General features: G+C 44.8%; 1 long non-coding RNA gene across 3 annotated transcripts; it reads left to right on the top strand.

The window, feature by feature from the left end:
• Positions 1-4547: 4547 nt before the first annotated feature.
• LOC143815411 (uncharacterized) lies at positions 4548-15091 on the top strand. Of its 3 annotated transcripts, none has more exons than XR_013223741.1 (3): positions 4548-4604; positions 12688-12880; positions 14389-15091. It is a non-coding gene; the product is annotated as an uncharacterized LOC143815411 (long non-coding RNA). The 3 variants fall into 3 exon arrangements; XR_013223743.1 differs by lacking the exon at positions 4548-4604 and adding an exon at positions 11678-11697; XR_013223742.1 differs by lacking the exon at positions 4548-4604 and adding an exon at positions 11702-11721.
• The last annotated feature ends 1192 nt before the right edge of the window (positions 15092-16283 follow it).

Here is a 16283-nt window from a genome sequence, read left to right as displayed (position 1 = left end):
TTAGTAACCCGATGTTTACCCTGGTTACCAGCCTAAAAGTAAAAGAAACAAACAGTACATGCTCACCTGCGCGTCCCCCAGCGTCTGCTTCCTGACACTGACTGAGCTCCGGCCCTAACAGCACAGCGGTGACGTCACCGCTGTGCTTTCACTTTCACTTTAGGGCCGGCGCTCAGTAAGTGTCAGGAAGCAGACGCTGGGGGACTCGCAGGTGAGCATGTACTGTTTGTTTTTTTTACTTTTACGCTGGTAACCAGGGTAAACATCAGGTTACTAAGCGCGGCCCTGCGCTTGGTAACCCGATGTTTACCCTGGTTACCAGTGTAAAACATCGCTGGTATCGTTGCTTTTGCTTTCAAACACAACGATACACAGCGATCGGACGACCAAATAAGGGACAAAAAGAAAGCATTTAGAGAATTAAAGGAAGTAGGTAGTGAGGAGGCATTAAATAAATACAGAAAATTAAATAAATTCTGTAAAAAGCAAATCAAGGCAGCAAAGATTGAGACAGAGAGACTCATTGCCAGAGAGAGTAAAAATAATCCCAAAATATTCTTTAACTATATAAATAGTAAGAAACTAAAAAATGACAGTGTTGGCCCCCTTAAAAATAATCTGGGGGAAATGGTGGATGAGGATGAGGAAAAAGCCAATATGCTAAATGACTTTTTTTCATCAGTATTTACAAAAGAAAATCCCATGGCAGACAAAATGACTAGTGATAAAAATTCCCCATTAAATGTCACCTGCTTAACCCAGCAGGAAGTACAGCGGCATCTAAAAATAACTAAAATTGACAAATCTCCGGGCCCGGATGGGATACACCCCCGAGTACTGCAGGAACTAAGTACAGTCATTGATAGACCATTATTTTTAATCTTTAAAGACTCCATAATAACAGGGTCTGTACCACAGGACTGGCGTATAGCAAATGTGGTGCCAATATTCAAAAAAGGGGCAAAAACTGAACTCGGTAATTATAGGCCAGTAAGCTTAACCTCTACTGTGGGTAAAATCCTGGAGGGCATTCTAAGGGATAATATACTGGAGTATCTGAAGAGGAATAACCTCATGACCCAGTATCAGCGCGGGTTTACTAGGGACCGTTCATGTCAGACTAATTTGATCAGCTTCTATGAAGAGGTAAGTACCGGACTGGACCAAGGGAACCCAGTGGACGTAGTGTATATGGACTTTTCCAAAGCTTTTGATACGGTGCCACACAAAAGGTTGTTACATAAAATGAGAGTAATGGGGATAGGGGAAAATATGTGTAAGTGGGTTGAGAGCTGGCTCAGGGATAGGAAACAAAGGGTGGTTATTAATGGAGCACACTCGGACTGGGTCACGGTTAGCAGTGGGGTACCACAGGGGTCAGTATTGGGCCCTCTTCTTTTTAACATTTATTAATGACCTTGTAGGGGGCATTCAGAGTAGAATTTCAATATTTGCAGATGACACTAAACTCTGCAGGGTAATCAATACAGGGGAGGACAATTTTATATTACAGGATGATTTATGTAAACTAGAAGCTTGGGCTGATAAATGGCAAATGAGCTTTAATGGGGATAAATGTAAGGTCACGCACTTGGGTAGAAGTAATAAGATGTATAACTATGTGCTTAATTCTAAAACTCTGGGCAAAACCGTCAATGAAAAAGACCTGGGTATATGGGTGGATGACAAACTCATATTCAGTGGCCAGTGTCAGGCAGCTGCTACAAAGGCAAATAAAATAATGGGATGTATTAAAAGAGGCATAGATGCTCATGAGGAGAACATAATTTTACCTCTATACAAGTCACTAGTTCGACCACACTTAGAATACTGTGCACAGTTCTGGTCTCCGGTGTATAAGAAAGACATAGCTGAACTGGAGCGGGTGCAGAGAAGAGCGACCAAGGTTATTAGAGGACTGGGGGGTCTGCAATACCAAGATAGGTTATTACACTTGGGGCTATTTAGTTTGGAAAAACGAAGACTAAGGGGTGATCTTATTTTAATGTATAAATATATGAGGGGACAGTACAAAGACCTTTCTGATGATCTTTTTAATCATAGACCTGAGACAGGGACAAGGGGGCATCCTCTACGTCTGGAGGAAAGAAGGTTTAAGCATAACAACAGACGCGGATTCTTTACTGTAAGAGCAGTGAGACTATGGAACTCTCTGCCGTATGATGTTGTAATGAGTGATTCATTAATTAAATTTAAGAGGGGACTGGATACCTTTCTGGAAAAGTATAATGTTACAGGGTATATACACTAGATTCCTTGATAAGGCGTTGATCCAGGGAACTAGTCTGATTGCCGTATGTGGAGTCGGGAAGGAATTTTTTTCCCCATGGTGGAGTTACTCTTTGCCACATGTTTTTTTTTTGCCTTCCTCTGGATCAACATGTTAGGGCATGTTAGGTTAGGCTACTTTCACACTAGCGTTAACTGCATTCCGTCTCAAAACGTCTTTTTTTCGAAAAAACGCATCCAGCAAAAGTTTTTGCTGGATGCGTTTTTTCCCCATAGACTTGTATTGGCGACGTATTGCGACGGATTGGCATACGTCGTGTACGTCGTACGACGGATGCGTCGAAATTTGGCGATACGTCGTCGGCAAAAAACGTTGCTTGTAGCGTTTTTGTCTCCGCCTAAAAAACGTGTCGCGACGCATCCTGCGGCATGCGTCGTTGGCTATAATGGAAGCCTATGAGCGACGGATGCATCGGGACACGTCGTACGACGCAATGCAGCGCTGCAATACGTTTTTTTACACTGAGCATGCTCAGAAGCTGGATTTTGTTGCCAATTGGCCAGACACCCCCAAATCTATATAAACCTGGCCTGGGCCTTCAACCCCACATATATGGCCACGTATATACGTGGCACTTATATACGTGGCACTTATATACGTGGCACTTATATAAGTGCCACGTATTTAAGTGCCACGTATTTAAGTGCCACGTACATAAGTTCCACGTACATAAGTGCCACGTACATAAGTGCCACGTACATAAGTGCCACGTACATAAGTTCCACGTATTTAAGTGCCACGTATTTAAGTGCCACGTACATAAGTTCCACGTATTTAAGTGCCACGTATTTCACGTAAATGCCACGATTTTTCAGTGCCACGTATAACCACGTAGTTATAGTACTTATAGTACGTGGCACTGAAATACGTGGCACTATGACTGTCAGAAAATGTTCATTAAACGGTTAGGTGTGAGGTTAGGGGTAGGGTTAGGGTTTGGATCCCTTTATCATCATCCGTAGTTCATTAATCGGATGAATCCACAGTCGTCTCCGTTGCTGCAGAAGCATCCTACGTCTTTCCGCTGCCGCCTCCTTCTCCCGCACTATGATATCCAGGCGATTCGTCTCAAAGATAACGTCGGTAACCAAACTAGCAATCCTCCCAAGAACACCTTCCATCACTGCCACAAAACTAAAACCCTCAAAGATGGGCTGTAAAAACAGTAACTATATAGTTTTCCATATTTTCCAGTAGCCAATCAAATTTGGGAGCCTCCCATTTTAAAAACGGATCCGTCGTAAAAACGGATGCAACGGATGGTAAAAACGTATGCAACGTATGCAACGCATCCAGTATTTTCGACGGAAACGTTTAGCGGATTTGCAACGGATCCGTCGAAATGCTGTATGCGTTGCATACGTTTTTCCCTTTTTTTGACGCATCCGTTTTTTCGGCAAAAAACGGATTTGCGACGTAATGCAGTTAACGCTAGTGTGAAAGTAGCCTTAGGCTATGGGTTGAACTAGATGGACTTACAGTCTTCCTTCAACCTTAATAACTATGTAACTATGTAACTAAATAAAGTTCTGGACTTTATTCAGCGACCAGCGACATCACAGCAGGATCCTGATCGCTGCTGCGTGTCAAACGAAACGATATCGCTAGCCAGGACGCTGCAACGTCACGGATCGCTAGCGATGTCGTTTCGTGTGAAGGTACCTTTAGACTATTTAGTGCTGATGCCTCACACACAAATCAGATTGCAAAAATATGTAAACACCAGTTGTACTATAAGAAAAATCGGTCCAAAGCCAGGGGGTGAATACTTTGGCAAGCCACTATATAGCAGCTGTATAGGTAGCTCACAGGGTGGGATTTTATACACAAACTATTACATACACGCTATTTGTTACAGTGGAAGGGAAGGTGCACACGACACATTTATGCCGTGAATAGCTGAGAATTTTACTGTCGCAGCAAAGTGAATGACTTTTCTGAGATCTCGTGAACCCTTTGCTTATTTTTTACTTTGCAGAGTTGAAACAGTCTGAATACGGCAGCATGACAATTTTTTTCTGCATTCTGACAGAGATCACTAGATAAAGCATCCCTTTTGGGTAAATAAAGGTATTTAGAAAAATGTTCTATATTTTAATGTGTATTATTTGTTTTATTCCGTGTCTCGGAGAACCCCTTTAAGGCCAGTCAACTGTGTCCATAAGAGGATAGAAGCCCATTCCATGTATAGGCCACTGGCTGCAGGTGATTGTCGGTTATGAGGTCACGGAATGTTGTGCGGTAACTCGGCAACTGGGGAGCGGAATCCTCAGAGGGCTCCAGCTAGTGGAGGGTGAGGATCCTCATAGTATCTGCTGATTTATGTCCTGTCCTATCCCTCCTGTCTGTGACTTCTGCTCCTCATTTCCCTCATTCTCTAATAATATCTGAACTTTTATTTCACTAATGAGCAAAATGTGTAATTTATGTAACCGGCCTTCTGTCTTTGTATCCACCATCCATACATGCAGAGCAATGTAGAGATTACTCACAATTAAGAATATCTCATAATTGCCATAAATCTCTATTTTCTACCAGTTACTTAGTGTTTAGAGAGTGCAGGAGGTCAAGTTGTTCCTTGTGGAGGGGCCCAGTTGGTGTAAGGAGACTTATAGGCCAATGCTGCTCTGGGAATTATAAGATGCTAGTTGCCCGTTTAGATGAAGAGGACAGGAGCTCTAGTGCCCCCTATTGGCTGTAGGTTTGCACTGATAGGAAGCAAAAAGCCCAAAACACTTGTCTGTAAATGGAGCTTCTGGTTTGGCTTCCTATCCTGTGTCATGTGCCACGGCGCATTAAATGGTCGATATTGACTTTTAGCATTGCCACCTCCAATGGGTGGCACTAGAGCTCCTGTCCTCCTCCTCTGTGAAGTGAATGTTTGCTTGATATTTGGATAATTACATTGATATCTTCGATATAAGGTTTCGGCTTAAGGTAAAGAATCTAAGAGGGTTGTACAAGATTTGAAAAATTCTGCTTTGTTTCTTCAAAAAACAGCGCCACACCTGTCTGTTGGCTGTGTCCGGTATTACAGTTCAGCTCTATTCACTGCTGTGAAGCAGGTCTGGCACTGTGATTGGAAGAAAACAGTTATGTTTTTCTAATCCTGCACAATCCCTTAAATCACCTTCCCGGATACGGGATTGGTTGCAGGTTTTTGTCACTTCCGACGGTTACTGTTGTTACTGGTGATCAATACACAGGTCTGCGACTAAAAAGCTTTTTGATTATTTTTATCTAATTTCCATGTATTTTGGTGTGCTGAAAACCCCAAAAAAATATTGAAAAAAAAATCCTGGTCGTCAGGATTTGCCACAAAATGCAAAAATCTCTTAAAATTTAGTATATTTTTCTCAATTTTTGGTATTTTTTTATCTTAGGGTTTTGAAAGTCAAAATTACTATTAATTAATTCACATCAATGCATTGAAGATATACAATGCCAAAAAAAATATAACTGCCGAGGGTGCTCACAGTTGGTGAAAAAAAATGTCCTCCAAGAAACTTTGGTTCCTCACCATAAAGTTCTTCTACCACCTCTCCACATAAAATTGGGATTGATGAAGCAATTCGTAAAATCACTTCCAAAAGATGGAGGATGCTTCAAATACTTGGTCACCAAGTTTCCAGGCCTCTCAGAGGCAAAATTGGCGGAAGGTGTGTTCGTCGGACCAGACATTAGAAGGCTTATAGCTGATCAACAGTTTATCAATACCATGACGCATCCTCAAAAAGAAGGGTGGTTTGCATTTACAGAGGTCGTAGAGAAATTTTTAGGCAATAACAAAGACCCTGACTACAAAAAAATCGTCGGACGAATGCTGAAAGCATTTCAAGCTTTAGGTTGCCTGATGAGTTTGAAAGTGCATTTCCTCCATTCCCACCTTGACAACTTTCCTGAAAATTTGGGAGCTGTGAGTGAAGAGCAAGGTGAACGATCCCACCAGGACAATAAACAGATGGAAAGAAGATACCAGGGAAGATGGAGCATTACAATGATGGCAGACTACTGTTGGACACTTCAGAGAGACATTCCAGATGCTACTCACAAGCGTAAATGCACCAAGAGAAGCCTCACAGGGAAGAAGAATAGATTTTAATGTACTCCACATACGGCAATCAGACTAGTTCCCTGGATCAACGCCTTATCAAGGAATCTAGTGTATATACCCTGTAACATTATACTTTTCCAGAAAGGTATCCAGTCCCCTCTTAAATTTAATTAATGAATCACTCATTACAACATCATACGGCAGAGAGTTCCATAGTCTCACTGCTCTTACAGTAAAGAATCCGCGTCTGTTATTATGCTTAAACCTTCTTTCCTCCAGACGTAGAGGATGCCCCCTTGTCCCTGTCTCAGGTCTATGATTAAAAAGATCACCAGAAAGGTCTTTGTACTGTCCCCTCATATATTTATACATTAAAATAAGATCACCCCTTAGTCTTCGTTTTTCCAAACTAAATAGCCCCAAGTGTAATAACCTATCTTGCTATTGCAGACCCCCCAGTCCTCTAATAACCTTGGTCGCTCTTCTCTGCACCCGCTCCAGTTCAGCTATGTCTTTCTTATACACCGGAGACCAGAACTGTGCACAGTATTCTAAGTGTGGTCGAACTAGTGACTTGTATAGAGGTAAAATTATGTTCTCCTCATGAGCATCTATGCCTCTTTTAATACATCCCATTATTTTATTTGCCTTTGTAGCAGCTGCCTGACACTGGCCACTGAATATGAGTTTGTCATCCACCCATACACCCAGGTCTTTTTCATTGACGGTTTTGCCCAGAGTTTTAGAATTAAGCACATAGTTATACATCTTATTACTTCTACCCAAGTGCATGACCTTACATTTATCCCCATTAAAGCTCATTTGCCATTTATCAGCCCAAGCTTCTAGTTTACATAAATCATCCTGTAATATAAAATTGTCCTCCCCTGTATTGATTACCCTGCAGAGTTTAGTGTCATCTGCAAATATTGAAATTCTACTCTGAATGCCCCCTACAAGGTCATTAATAAATGTTAAAAAGAAGAGGGCCCAATACTGACCCCTGTGGTACCCCACTGCTAACCGTGACCCAGTCCGAGTGTGCTCCATTAATAACCACCCTTTGTTTCCTATCCCTGAGCCAGCTCTCAACCCACTTACACATATTTTCCCCTATCCCCATTACTCTCATTTTATGTAACAACCTTTTGTGTGGCACCGTATCAAAAGCTTTGGAAAAGTCCATATATACTACGTCCACTGGGTTCCCTTGGTCCAGTCCGGAACTTGGCTCTTCATAGAAGCTGATCAAATTAGTCTGACATGAACGGTCCCTAGTAAACCCGTGCTGATACTGGGTCATGAGGTTATTCCTCTTCAGATACTCCAGCATAGCATCCCTTAGAATGCCCTCCAGGATTTTACCCACAGTAGAGGTTAAGCTTACTGGCCTATAATTACCGAGTTCAGTTTTTGCCCCTTTTTTGAATATTGGCACCACATTTGCTATACGCCAGTCCTGTGGTACAGACCCTGTTATTATGGAGTCTTTAAAGATTAAAAATAATGGTCTATCAATGACTGTACTTAGTTCCTGCAGTACTCGGGGGTGTATCCCATCCGGGCCCGGAGATTTATCAATTTTAGTTATTTTTAGACGCCGCTGTACTTCCTGCTGGGTTAAGCAGGTGACATTTAATGGGGAATTTTTATCACTAGTCATTTTGTCTGCCATGGGATTTTCTTTTGTAAATACTGATGAAAAAAAGTCATTTAGCATATTGGCTTTTTCCTCATCCTCATCCACCATTTCACCCAGACTATTTTTAAGGGGGCCAACACTGTCATTTTTTAGTTTCTTACTATTTATATAGTTAAAGAATATTTTGGGATTATTTTTACTCTCTCTGGCAATGAGTCTCTCTGTCTCAATCTTTGCTGCCTTGATTTGCTTTTTACAGAATTTATTTAATTTTCTGTATTTATTTAATGCCTCCTCACTACCTACTTCCTTTAATTCTCTAAATGCTTTCTTTTTGTCCCTTATTGCGCCCCTTACAGCTCTATTTAGCCATATTGGTTTCCTCCTATTTCTAGTATGTTTATTCCCATACGGTATATACTGTGCACAGGTCCTATCCAGGATGCTAATAAACGTCTCCCATTTTCTTTGTGTATTTTTGTGTCTCAGGATATCGTCCCAGTTAATTGCACCAAGATCCTCTCTCATCCGTTGGAAATTTGCCCTCCTGAAGTTTAGTGTCCTTGTCACCCCCCTACTACCCATCTTATTAAAGGTTACATGAAAACTTATTATTTTGTGATCACTATTCCCCAAGTGACCCCCAACCCTTATATTTGATATGCGGTCTGGCCTGTTGGTTAATATTAGGTCTAGCAGTGCCCCCCTCCTTGTTGGGTCCTGAACCAGTTGTGAAAGGTAATTGTCTCTCATAGTTGTCAAAAACCGATTACCTTTGCTGGAACTGCAAGTTTCTGTTCCCCAATCTATTTCAGGGTAGTTGAAGTCCCCCATAATAATGACTTCTCCTTGAGTCGCAGCTTCATCTATTTGCTTTACGAGGATATTCTCCATTGCTTCCATTAGTTTTGGAGATTTATAACAAACCCCTATCAGTAATTTATTATTTTTTCCCCCTCCCCTTATCTCCACCCACAGGGACTCTACATTTTCATTAAATTCACCTATATTATCACGCAGGATGGGTTTTAAGGAAGATTTTACATATAGACACACCCCTCCCCCTCGCTTATCTGTACGGTCATTTCTGAACAGGCTATAGCCCTGCAAGTTAACAGCCCAGTCATGGCTCTCATCCAGCCACGTCTCAGATATCCCCACCATGTCATAACTATGCTCCAACAACATTAATTCTAATTCGTCCATTTTGTTGGCGAGGCTTCTGGCATTAGTATACATGCACTTGATGTTACTCTCTGTACCTCTATTCTTTCTTAAATTACTGTGGCTAGGGTCACATTGCGTTAGGGCAATCCGTTAAGCGCATAGCGCTAGCGGGTTGCGCTAACGCAATGCTTCCCTAGGGTCCGCGTTCGGTGTCCCCGCTAGCGCAGATCCCCGATCTGCACTAGCGAGGAACGGACCTCGGGCGCGCCGCGGACGCTGCAAGCAGCGTCCGAGGTCCGTCACTCAAATGACGCGACATCGCTAGCGCCCGCCCAATGTGGGCGGGCGCTAGCGACGCGCTCACCATTACAGGCTATGGCGGCGTTAACGGACTACGTTAACACCGCGTTATGCCGCGGTGTAACGTAGTCCGTTAAACGCGGTCACATAACGCAATGTGACCCTAGCCTAACTGTTCTAACCCCACCCCCCATGCCACCGCCACCCCCAACTTCCTTATTTGTGCCCAGGTCTCTATCTGCACTATCTTCCCCTCCTATAAAATGAATACCCTCCCCCCCATTCCCTAGTTTAAACACTCCTCCAACCTTCTAACCATTTTCTCCCCCAGCACAGCTGCACCTTCCCCATTGAGGTGCAGCCCGTCCCTAGCGTAGAGCCTGTAGCCAACTGAGAAGTCGGCCCAGTTCTGCAGGAACCCAAACCCCTCCTTCCTACACCAATTCTTGAGCCACTTATTAACCTCCCTAATCTCCCGTTGCCTCTCTGGCGTGGCACGTGGTACAGGCAGTATTTCGGAAAATACCACGTTGGAGGTCCTTGCTTTCAGCTTGCAGCCTAATTCCCTGAAATCATCTTTAAGGACCTTCCACCTACCTCTAACTTTGTCATTTGTGCCAATGTGCACCATGACCGCTGGGTCCTCACCAGCCCCTCCCAGTAATCTGTCCACCCAATCAGCGATGTGTCGGACTCGAGCGCCAGGTAGGCAGCACACCGTCCGACGATCCCTGTCTTTGTGACAGATTGCCCTATCTGTTCCCCTAATAATTGAGTCCCCCACTACCAGCACCTGTCTGGCCTGCCCTGCTCTCCTATTTCCCCCCTTACTGGAGCAGTCACTCCTCCGGCTTTCAGAGGACATGCCTGGCTGCAGCAGTGCTACCCCTGTACTGGCACCCCCCTCATCTGCCAACCTAGCAAACTTATTGGGGTGTGCCAGATCAGGACTAGCCTCCCTGGCACTCTTCCCTCTACCCCGCCTTCTATCTGTCACCCAGCTAACTGCCACACTGTCCTGCAGCTCCATCCTACCATCCCCCTCCTCATCTATCCCATTGAGCGTCTGCTCTGTGAGCAGAAGACTCCTCTCCATATTGTCTATGGATCTCAGTGTTGCCAGCTGCACATTTAGATCCAGTATCTGGGTTTCCAAATGCACAACGTGCTCACATCTCGCACAGCAGTATGCACCCTCGACCGGCTGGTCAAGGACTGCATACATGTGGCAAGATGTACACTGGATGGCATTAACAATTGTGGAGCACATTTCCTAATGGGGATTGCAGCACACAGAAACGTTAATTAAAAATAAATACAAAGTATTAATTAAACCCAAAAAAAAAAAAAAAAACAGAAGCAATTCCTCCCTTGGAAACTCCCTGATTCCAAAGTCACTGAATCACAAGTCACACACTTACCGCCGTTCACACTTACGCTCAGGTCACACTCAGCTCGCTCACACTCGCTGTGCTGAAGATTTATAGATTTTTTTTTTTTTTTTCTCTCTATCTCCCCTCAACAGCAATCCACCTTGCTGTTCAGATGCACTTCCAAAAAGTGCATTGACTTTCATTAGCGACGCATTGCAACAGATTGCCACACGTCGCATCCGTCGTGCGACGGATGCGTCGTGTTGTGGCGGACCGTCGGGAGCAAAAAACGTTGCTTGCAATGTTTTTTGCTATGTCGGAAACGTCTTTTCCGACCGCGCATGCGCGGTCGGAACTCCGCCCCCACCTCCCCGAACCTCACAATGGGGCAGCGGATGCGCTGAAATTCTGTATCCGCTGCACCCGTTGTGCAACGCTAACAACGCTAGCGTTGGTACGTCGGCCCGACGCTCTGCGACGGGCCGAGTACGACGCTAGTGTGAAAGTAGCCTTAGTGAGCTCATTGCAGTAAAAAAAATTATTTTCATTAAACATTTGTAATAAAAAAATTAATTTTATGAGTCTATTTTCATTTATTTTGAGGTATTGTCTTATTTAACATAGTTATTATTATTTATTGTTATAGCGCCATTTATTCCATGGCGCTTTACATAGTTACTTAAATTGTCAGAAAACGTGATGTCCTATGACAAAACGGAGGTCATTTTCGGATTCAGCGCACTTAAAAACATAAAGATTACGTGGAATAACCAAAACAGTTCTTGAGAAAATTTTTTTTGCAGACCTGTGTAATCCATGGTGAGTGATGACATCACACGGTGACACCATGGTAACTGCCGAGGGGACTTTCCTGGTATAATGTACTCCATTCTGGTCCTTTTTTTTTTTATATAATGTCTCCCATCCTGGGCCCCTTCCAGTAATTTATGTCCCCCCATCCTGGGCCCCTTCCAGTAATATGTCCCCCATACTGGTATAATGTCTCCCCATCCTGGGCCCCTTCCAAGAATATATGTCCCACATACTGGTATAATGTCTCCCCATCCTGGGCCCCTTCCAAGAATATATGTCCCACATACTGGTATAATGTCTCCCCATCCTGGGCCCCTTCCAAGAATATATGTCCCACATACTGGTATAATGTCTCCCCATCCTGGGCCCCTTCCAGTAATATGTCCCCCATACTGGTATAATGTCTCCCCATCCTGGGCCCCTTCCAAGAATATATGTCCCCCATACTGGTATAATGTCTCCCATCCTGGGCCCCTTCCAAGAATATATGTCCCACATACTGGTATAATGTCTCCCCATCCTGGGCCCCTTCCAGTAATATGTCCCCCATACTGGTATAATGTCTCCCCACCTTGGGCCCCTTCCAGTAATATATGTCCGACATACTGGTATAATGTCTCCCCATCCTGGGCCCCTTCCAGTAATATGTCCCCCATACTGGTATAATGTCTCCCATCCTGGGCCCCTTCCAGTAATATGTCCCCCATACTGGTATAATGTCTCCCATCCTGGGCCCCTTCCAGTAATATGTCCCCCATACTGGTATAATGTCCCCCCCCCATCCTGGGCACCTTCCAGTAATACATGACCCCCATAGTGGTATAATGTCCCCCCCCATCCTGGGCCCCTTCCAGTGATACATGGCCCCCATACTGGTATAATGCCCCCCCCCATCCTGGGCACCTTCCAGTAATACATGACCCCCATAGTGGTATAATGTCCTCTATTCTGGACTCCTTCCATTAATGTTCCTGTGGCTCTTCTCCAACGAGTATAAAATAATAAATGATTTTTATCACCTTTCCAGCCTCCCACGACTTGCGGGGACCTCTCCTATATCCATCCAGAAGCCGGTGACTGACTGCAGCAAGCGATGGGCAGCTTGTAACATTACAGCAATGCGTCGCCAGTTACTTTCTGGCTGACATCACCTGCCGACCTCTGATTGGCTGCGATGTGTGACCCGGTGATCTCTGCACCGCCATTCATTCCCGCTGAATGTGAGTCCTCGGATATCTGCCACATATAGTGCAAGCGGTCAATTGATCACAGATTAGAGTCCCCTAAGGGGACAAGAAATAATGCAGAGCGTTTTTAAAATATGTTTAAAAAAAATATTCGAAAAACATAAAAATTTGAGCCTCGTGCTTTTTCACTGGTAAAAATTATGAAATGTAAAAATTGTTTTCAGGTCATTTTTACCTCACAATGAATGCGGTAAAACAATTTTTCACCATTTCATCCAACCTGGTCTTTTGTTTTCCTGATTCTCACTATATTATATGTCATAATGAGTGGTGTTAATAGAAACTACAAGTTGTGAATTACAAGCCCTCATATATCTATGCCGGCGGAAAAAGAAAGACGTTATGGATCTGGGAAGAAGGGGTTGGAAAAAAGGAGGGAAGACCGAAAAATTCTCTGGTCATTAAAGGGGTAATTAGAAGGGCATGATAATAATTGGCCGGAAGGCAGCACCCAAGGACATGGCCGCCCTGAGCACAGCAGCATTGTTCTTTAGTGGTTGAGGCCTTTCTACCTGGGAAAGTGGAGACTCTTCTGCAAGCCCCTCGTCACTCGCATGGGCCACATAAACTATGGAGTGAGATGGATGGGAGGAAAACACACAAGTTCTTGATATCTGTCTTTTTTCCCTCTGCTTTGACGACAGATGGACAGATTCCATCACTGGCGCTAACATCAGTTGCCTCCGATTCCGCCCTCCCCTGGAGCCGAGCCAGGAGAAGAGCGCCAGCAACAAGAGGCAGAATAGTATAAGCGAGCTGCACGAGCGATCATTCACCTCAGGTAAGAACAAAAAAAAGAATCAGAAGGGACACACGAGAGATCTGCACAAATCAATTTTTTTTTTTTTTTTTAAGAAATACAAATGTTAATTTTTTTCCTATATTGTATTAGGGACTGAAGCCTTTGTATGGGCATGAAAAATATGTCAAAACGCTGCAGGGCACGTTCTCTGTACTCGGCGTCTTTACTGCCAAGAGTACAGGTCTTGATTGCAGAAAAAAAGCAAAAGTTCTTCATGGGAACATAGTCTAAGCTTACACAGGAAACATTTTTATAAATTGAAAAAAGTTGTAACCCCCTTAAAGGGAATCTATGACCAGGTTTTTGCTGCCCATCTGAGAGCAGCATAATGTAGAGGCAGAGTCCCTGATTCCAGCGATGTTATCACTTACTGTGCTGCTTGCTTTCAGTTTGATGAAATCACAGTTTTCTCTGAGTTTCTGCTGCTCCTCTGAGTAATTGTCATTTGTCTCATTTGGCCCAATGATGAGAAGGAGACAAGATCCGTAGAAATGTGGTTTATTTGTCAGTGCGTTCGGAAGTGACCCGCTTCTTCATCAGGACAAACCACATGAACAAGTGTGTCATTTCACAACGCATTGACAAATAAAGCGCATTTCTTCGGATCTTGTCTCCTGCTCGTCATTGGGCCACTGGCAGATTTTAATCCACGTTCCTTCATTTTTACCTGTCTCTCCAGAGCGAAGATCTACAGCAGCCGCTTTATAAACTTTTACGTAAGGAAAATGGGGGCAGGATGCTGAATGCCCATATTCTGCTGTGCCTGCTGAGATGCCCCTGCAGCGCACGGGCCCCCATCATCTGCACACCCCAGGGAAGAATCAGCCACTCTGTCCAGATCCCTTGAAGCAGGAGAAGCTCCGCCCCCATATTACCGCGAGGCGAAGGCCTAGCAGCCGCTGACGGACCCTGCCTATCAGTAGAATTCCTCCCAGGCCGAAGCCTGCTGGCCATGTAACATACTGGCACCCGACCCGCAGGGGCTTCAGCACCTGCGGGGGGCAGAGGGAGCCGAATCCGGGAACAAACGCACGGTGGGTCTAGTCCGCCGAGAACACCATACCGGAGATGAAGATGGAGCTGTTGACACTGCACTCCCTCCGATGATGCCAGCCACCTGCTCCTCCAGCCAGCCTTGAGGGTGCGATGCCGCCGCAGCCCTCAAGCTCTCCAGGATCCTGTCAACAGCAGACATGGTGAGTTGAACAGCGCCTGCACCCAGAGAGCGGGAACTGAAGAGACCCCACCCCCAACTCTGCCCTAAGTACCATCCCTTCCAGGCCGCCCCCTTCATCACCCTCACCCCACACCCTCCATCCCATTGTCATGCTGTCCTCCGCCTATGCCGTGGGGGAGGGGCGCTCTGCTCCAGCCATTTCTTTTTCTTAGGCCGGAGACACACTGGTGCGAGATACGGCCGAGTCTCGCTGGTTAAAAGCAAGCTGTGGCACCGACACTCCGGAGCGGAGCGTGCAGCTGCATAGCAATACATGGAGCCGCACGCTCCGTTCCGGAGTGCCGGTGCCACAGCTTGCTTTTAACCAGCGAGACTCGGCCGTATCTCGCACCAGTGTGTCTCCGGCCTAAATTGTATTTTTCCTTTCCTTGCCAAGTGCCATCTGAAATTTGGACTTAAATGTTAGTGTCTGAGTCATCAAATATCCGAACATTTCACAATTTACCAAGTCTTTATCATATATATTTAATTGCAAGAATAGCAGCAGTGATACTAAATTATAATATACAGATTTCAGATAAGAAGGTAATTTTTGCACTCACCTTTACTAAAGTCTTAAGGTACCTTCACATTAAGCGACGCTGCAGCGATAGCGACAACGATGCCGATCGCTGCAGCGTCGCTGTTTGATCGCTGGAGAGCTGTCACACAGACCGCTCTCCAGCGACCAACGATGCCGAGGTCCCCGGGTAACCAGGGTAAACATCGGGTTGCTAAGCGCAGGGCCGCGCTTAGTAACCCGATGTTTACCCTGGTTACCAGCGTAAAATGTAAAAAAAACAAACACTACATACTCACATTCACGTCCCTCGCCGTCCGCTTCCTGCACTGACTGAGCGCCGGCCCTAACAGCAGAGCGGTGACGTCACCGCTGTGCTGTACTTTCACTTTCACTTTACGGCGCTCAGTCAGTGTGGGAAGCAGACGGCGGGGGATGCGAAGGTGAGTATGTAGTGTTTGTTTTTTTTACATTTTACACTGGTAACCAGGGTAAACATCGGGTTACTAAGCGCGGCCCTACGCTTAGTAACCCGATGTTTACCCTGGTTACCAGTGTAAAACATCGCTGGTATCGTTGCTTTTGGTGTCAAACACGACGATACACGCCGGTCTGACGACCAAATAAAGTTCTGAACTTTGTTCAACGACCAGCGATATCACAGCAGGATCCTGATCGCTGCTGCCTGTCAAACTAAACGATATCGCTAGCCAGGACGCTGCAACGTCACGGATCGCTAGCAATATCGTTTAGTGTGAAGGTACCTTTAGGCCCCAATTCATTTGTGGGTTTTTTATCAGCTATTTTTCATTTTTTTCTTGTTTGCTGCTGGGTTTTT

This window comes from Ranitomeya variabilis, chromosome 3, assembly GCF_051348905.1.
Source record: "Ranitomeya variabilis isolate aRanVar5 chromosome 3, aRanVar5.hap1, whole genome shotgun sequence".
In the NCBI taxonomy this organism is placed as follows: domain Eukaryota; kingdom Metazoa; phylum Chordata; class Amphibia; order Anura; family Dendrobatidae; genus Ranitomeya; species Ranitomeya variabilis.
The sequence above is the reverse complement of the archived record's forward strand: the minus strand, read 5'-3'. Positions and strand labels throughout refer to the sequence as shown.